Genomic DNA, 6,000 nt, shown 5'->3' with positions numbered 1-6,000 from the left:
TCATATCATACAATAGTCCATGTGTCATGTATGTCATTACACATGTCCACAAATTGCAATGCCTACAAACATGCCCATATAACAGGATTGTAGGACCTACACACATGTACATGTAGTCTTGTGCATTCAGATAACATGTGTGTGCAGTTGCTGATGTATGCAAGTGACATGTATCCTTGTACATCATACAGTTGCAATGCAGCCTCAACATTACCAACTGTATATGATGATATGCTGAAAGTACGGAAAGATGTACCTCAGGTATGGACAGATGTGTGGAAATACCTAAGTGGTGGGGCATCTTTGCAGATGGATGTTTGCTGAGGACAGCTCATAGGTGTGTCACAAGTGGTCTTACAATAAACTTACAATAAACTGTGGAACCGGTAAGCAATGGTTTCGTTAATTGAAGGACATAACACACAACTTAGACAGCGGTCAGGGTGACAGTGAAGGTAAATCACTTGACACCTGTTAACAGTTAAGATGTTCCATGTGCATATATCAGCATTGCTGCCAAAGGAAGCATCAGTACAGTTTGTAACACATGCAATACTGCTCTAGGTCTGTCATACATATCATGAGCAAGGCAGGTCTTTGATTCACAGTACTGGCATGTGTGTTTGCGTGTGTGTCCATATATGTCACGTATGGTGGGGAATACATCTCAATTGTTACTCACTCTCCTGTACACTAGTGTACACATCTGTACAGACTGCAATGTAGAAAGCCTGACATAGGCAGTGGTGTGTATCTCACACATGTGAGGTATCGGTATGTGTGTGACATAGGTGTATTCAATACTGAATGCCACAGTGTATGTATGTGTGTGTGTGTGTGTGTGTGTGTGTGTGTGTGTGTGTGGTATGTATGTATGGCTGTCTGGTCTCAGGAGTGAGGATGTATGTTACCATACTGAACTGATAAGACCCCTCCCCCCATCTAGGTGATGCATTCTACTATCTGTGTTGATGTCCCCGATCTTAGGCCATACTGTTTACCTGTGCATGTGTATTCTCTGTGCCACGTCATGTAGGTGCACAGTACTGTAATGATGATTTGCAAATAGGCAGGGGTCCTCACCTCACCAGTAGCAACTGTGTGCGAGTGTGTGTTACTGTGTCGGTGAATCCGTGAGTGCGTGGGTGTGTTACTGTGTCACTGAATACATGTGTATCAATACCTGAGTGTGTGGGTGCAGTTGTGTGTTGGCATCCTGTTATGGGAATGTGTATTACTGATTTCCAATGAGGCATCACACTTCCCACTGGCCTCTACCCTTGTAATCAGCAAGACCGCTCTCTTACCTCACCACTCCATGTAACTGTACCTGTGATGTCAGCCTTTATGGAGGTTACGTCTGTAGCCACAGTAGCTTAATACACAGCTATCATGCTCTTGGATCAGTAGATGTGTTTGGAACGTGGGACATTCTCACTGTTAAGTGGCAGCTACATGGTGCATGCTGGTATATTCATACATACCTGTGAGTAGTCCACATTGACATATGGGACACTAACTGCAAACACTAACATCCACCGGCAAGTGCAACTAGACCTGAAGGTGGACAGCAGAACATCATGTCCAACATGCAGTTACTGTTGTTACACAAGACACATACTGTTAAGAGTACAAAATGCATTGTACACCTGTAGTACATGGTACGTCTGATACCTGTAAACAGTACTCAATAATTGTAAAGTACACTTATCTTCCTAGTCTGTTCACCCTGTGCATCAGACCATATGAGCATGTCCCTGCACCGATGGTGTGGATGTCAGGGATGTGGCACAGGCATCATCATATGCACAGGGTGATAATGTTTGCCAGAGGCCTAGGCTGCACCATTGGATGACATCATGTGTGTGGGTTAGGACCTTTGATCTAATTGGGCGTGTGTGGATGTTATGCATGCGTGTGTTGCAGTGCCCTATATATGTTTCCAGTGTGTGCATGTATGTATGCACATAGTTCTGCCATGTGTCTGGCCTACACAGGGGTATTATTGACAGCTGCAGACTGTAGAGGCCAGGTTTTACAGTTCACGGTGTCCGGCCATGGACATGTGACCTGTGCCTGCCAGGGGTTGCACGGGCACTACCAGGCAGAGGTTCAGATTGGGTATTGTCTGATGTCACTTGTCCACTGGAACTGTGTCCCTGTTGAGACCATTCCGGGCCACGTGCATGTGGCCTGCTGTATCGTGGTATGGCCAGCACAGCACCAGATGCACTTTTGGTGCTACCGCCACTATGGGAGCAGACATGTGAGGTAGCTTTTACACGTAGACCTGAAACAGGTGATGTAGCAGGCCTATGTCCACGTGCCCAACGCCTCACTCCTACCAAATGTTCCAACACAGACAGCTCACACTCACAGATTTTCATGCCACGGTCAAGGACTCCAACCATGTCACCCAACCGTCTGTCCAAAGCTTCAGCAATCTGCTGTTGAGCATTTACCATTGCCTGGATGCTGTTGTTTAAACAATGGACAGCAGCCCTCTGAAGCCTCTGAGCTTCTCTGTTGTCCTGTTCAGCATGTCCCTGTGCCTCCATTACAGCCTGAAATATGCTTCTGGTGACACCAGCTGTTGTGCTCTGTCTTGCAGGAGCATGTTGGCCAGAGGTCCTCCTATGAGCAGCACTGTCCAAGTACCTGTGTGGGGCACCACCAGTCAGGTGGCTGACACCATTGTGTGCAGGCACACCTTTCATAGCCCCCATGCTTTCCTGTTCTAAGCTACCACCCGCCAACTGTTCATCCTCTATGGCCACTGGTGATTAGGTATGTGCAGGCATGGGATCTGTGTGTGGGGATGAGGGGATATTGCTGGAATGGCAACCAATGGCACAGTTTCAGACCCTGGGAACTCTGCTTGTGCCTCAATCATACATTCATCATCACTGCTAGAGTCTGTGGGGACACTAACATCAGATGTACCGCAGGAAGGCAATGCACCTACATAACCTGTGAGGGCAGGCATGAACTGTACATTACAATCTATACAATAGACACACACACACACACACACACACACACACACACACACACACACACACACACACACACACACACACACACACACATGTGATATGACAGAAGGCATGCAACATGCATGTGATATGGCAGACGGCATGCAGTGCAGACAATAATAGTGGTAGTTGTCATGCATCCCTGGGTTGCACACAACACCATGCATGTGTCATAGCAGACGGCATGCAAATTATACAATCATAGTAGCAGTTAGCATACATCTCTGTGTTACACCATGTAGACCAGCACAGGTTAGCAGTACATCTGCCTGATGTGTGGCATATGGCCTTGACAATCACATGTTGTATGACATGTGATCTTCTGATGTGTGCAATGACATGCATACATGTTTAACACAATGGTGTCCTGTCAAATATACAGTGGGGTAATGGTGTCCCAATGCAGTGTTGTGTGTCCGCCCTACAGATATACTGCACATTTAGCTGATGTGCATGGCCATTGCAGGGAATCATGAGACATCTCTATTGCTATACAGTTTGAGTTACAGACACAGTTCATAGCCATGACTGTATTCAGATACAATGCATATATACTGTGGAATGTGACCCACATCACTGAGGTGTATACACACTAAACCATGATGTGGGAGTTGTGACACAGGTCACTAAAGGGTATACGGATGACACCCCTGCATATCTGCAACCATATTGCTTCTGCCTGGCAACTATGGCCAGACATGGCAAACACGTCAGTTCACCATATCCCACATGACATCTGTGTACCACACACACACACACACACACACACACACACACACACACACACACACACACACACACACACACACACACACACACACACACACACACACACATATGAGGAGCAACCACCAGCAAGGGGAATGTACTGTATCTGTGGGCTGATTTGGACACTGTACAGGTGACTGCTGTCATGTTGTGACACCATCAAGATGTTCATCACATCTTATGTGGTGGATTGATTTCACGCCTACACAAGATGTGCACAGGCCTGTAGGATGTCTAGTGTTCCACATCTACAATATAACCATTACACAAAGGCCATAGTTGGACCATGTGTAGCAATTGTACGACAAGGTGTACACACAAGCACATCATGTCTACTGTGTGTGTTGCTTCATGTCACTGGCCATCCTCCATGGCCATGAGTGTACATGTGTTGGCCAAATTATTGTGACGGGTGTCTTTTTCACATGTCTGTGTTGTCCCATATGACATACTCCCATATATGTCACATGATCCACTGACAACAGGGTTATGCAGACAAAGGGTGGTATGTGGGATATGTTTTCAGGTTAGTTAGGCAGTGTTGCAGCCAGGCCACTAGATGTCATGGACATGTCAAGATAGCACATCACATTGTGTGACATTCATAGCAGGGCTATGATTCACACCAGTGAATCCTGTGGGCTGGCCATACTCCAGCCCACTGTGTAGTACTATTTATATTTCCCACATGTGTAGTTCTGATCTGTAGTACATGTCCCTACAGTGAACTGAACCTTCACCATTGTATGCACAGCTATCCACACATCTGGCAATGACAGTGAGGTGATTCACATAGTTTGCAAGTGTTGCACATGGGTAGGCATTGTGATGCATTGCAGGTCTGACCTATATAATGTGACAGGGCCACACATTATGTGTACATGTTGTAAATGGCCACTTGGCAGATAGATCTGTGCATTACGATGCATGATAAATAATAGTCTCAGCTGCAACAGGCTGCTGCTGCAGCGGAAAGCCAGAGGTACCTAAATAGGAGTAACACAGCAGTATGAGCATTAGCTATGCCTGTATGATGGCTACAGGGTGCAATGTGCATGTTAACACATACACCAGTACATTAGACTATACTATGGTGTATGCACATGTGTGCATACACAGAGTAGCATACTATAGTATGCAGCATGTGTGTATACATGCCTTGCATATGATGTTACATTACATATTGTACAGTGACACATGTAGCTATATGGAATATAGTTGTTATAGGTGCAGTACTGACTTACCAGACAACTCCAGGCTCAGTGGTTGAGAGACACCTACCTCCACAATATCGGCTAAGGCTTGTGGATGAGGTTCTGCAGGTGTCCCCAGGTTGGCCAGTAGCTCCTCAGTATGTGTGAGTGGGGGCTAGGTTGGTGGTCCATCACCTGTTGCACCTTGTTCCCTGGCGATTGCATTCGCACACTGTTTCACCCATCTAATGAGGTCTGTACAGTGTCTGTGCACCTGCTGGTATGTGTAGTTGTGGCCACCCACATCATTAACCTTCCTGCAAAGTTCCATCCACAGAGCATCCCGCTGCTGTGCATCCTGTGGTGCATTGCTGAACAGGCTATCATGATTATCAAGTAGGTATGGGATGAGGGCCTCATCCTCCAAGTGGGTAAAAAGGGGTAGCCTTGCATGCGGCATACCTGAAAGACATAATGATGGAGACAGGTCACAGTAACTCACAGAGACATACAGAGCTACAGCTGAACATACATGTGTATTGCATTTATTATGTTTAAATAGTTGTATTTGCAAATATACATGATACTGACGTGTTTGTGTCACACACATGTGACACTCAATGATGAGTGGATATTATCACCATATATGTGTGTGTGTCACCTGACTACATTGCTCATACTCCATGTGGATGCTGTCTTGATGTGGGCATGTCTGTTTGCCTGTACTGGTGTTCCTACCTATCAGCACATGGCTGAATGTATCCACATTAATGCAGTCGACCTTGATGCTGTGTATATGTCACATATAAAGACTTACAGTGCCTAAACAGACATGACCTGTGACCCTGTAGACTTGTTCACATAAGGTTTTACATGTATGTGTTCTGCCATGGACATCTACATGGCACTGTACAGCAATTCAACATCTTGCCATGTATCACCTGTATTGCACATGTGATTCACATGGGACACTGGCTAGCCAGATGGTATTTGCAGGGATGGAT

The sequence above is a fragment of the Protopterus annectens genome, chromosome 5.part0, assembly GCF_019279795.1.
Source record: "Protopterus annectens isolate FY-2018-M chromosome 5.part0, PAN1.0, whole genome shotgun sequence".
In the NCBI taxonomy this organism is placed as follows: domain Eukaryota; kingdom Metazoa; phylum Chordata; order Ceratodontiformes; family Protopteridae; genus Protopterus; species Protopterus annectens.
This window is presented reverse-complemented; position numbering follows the sequence as displayed.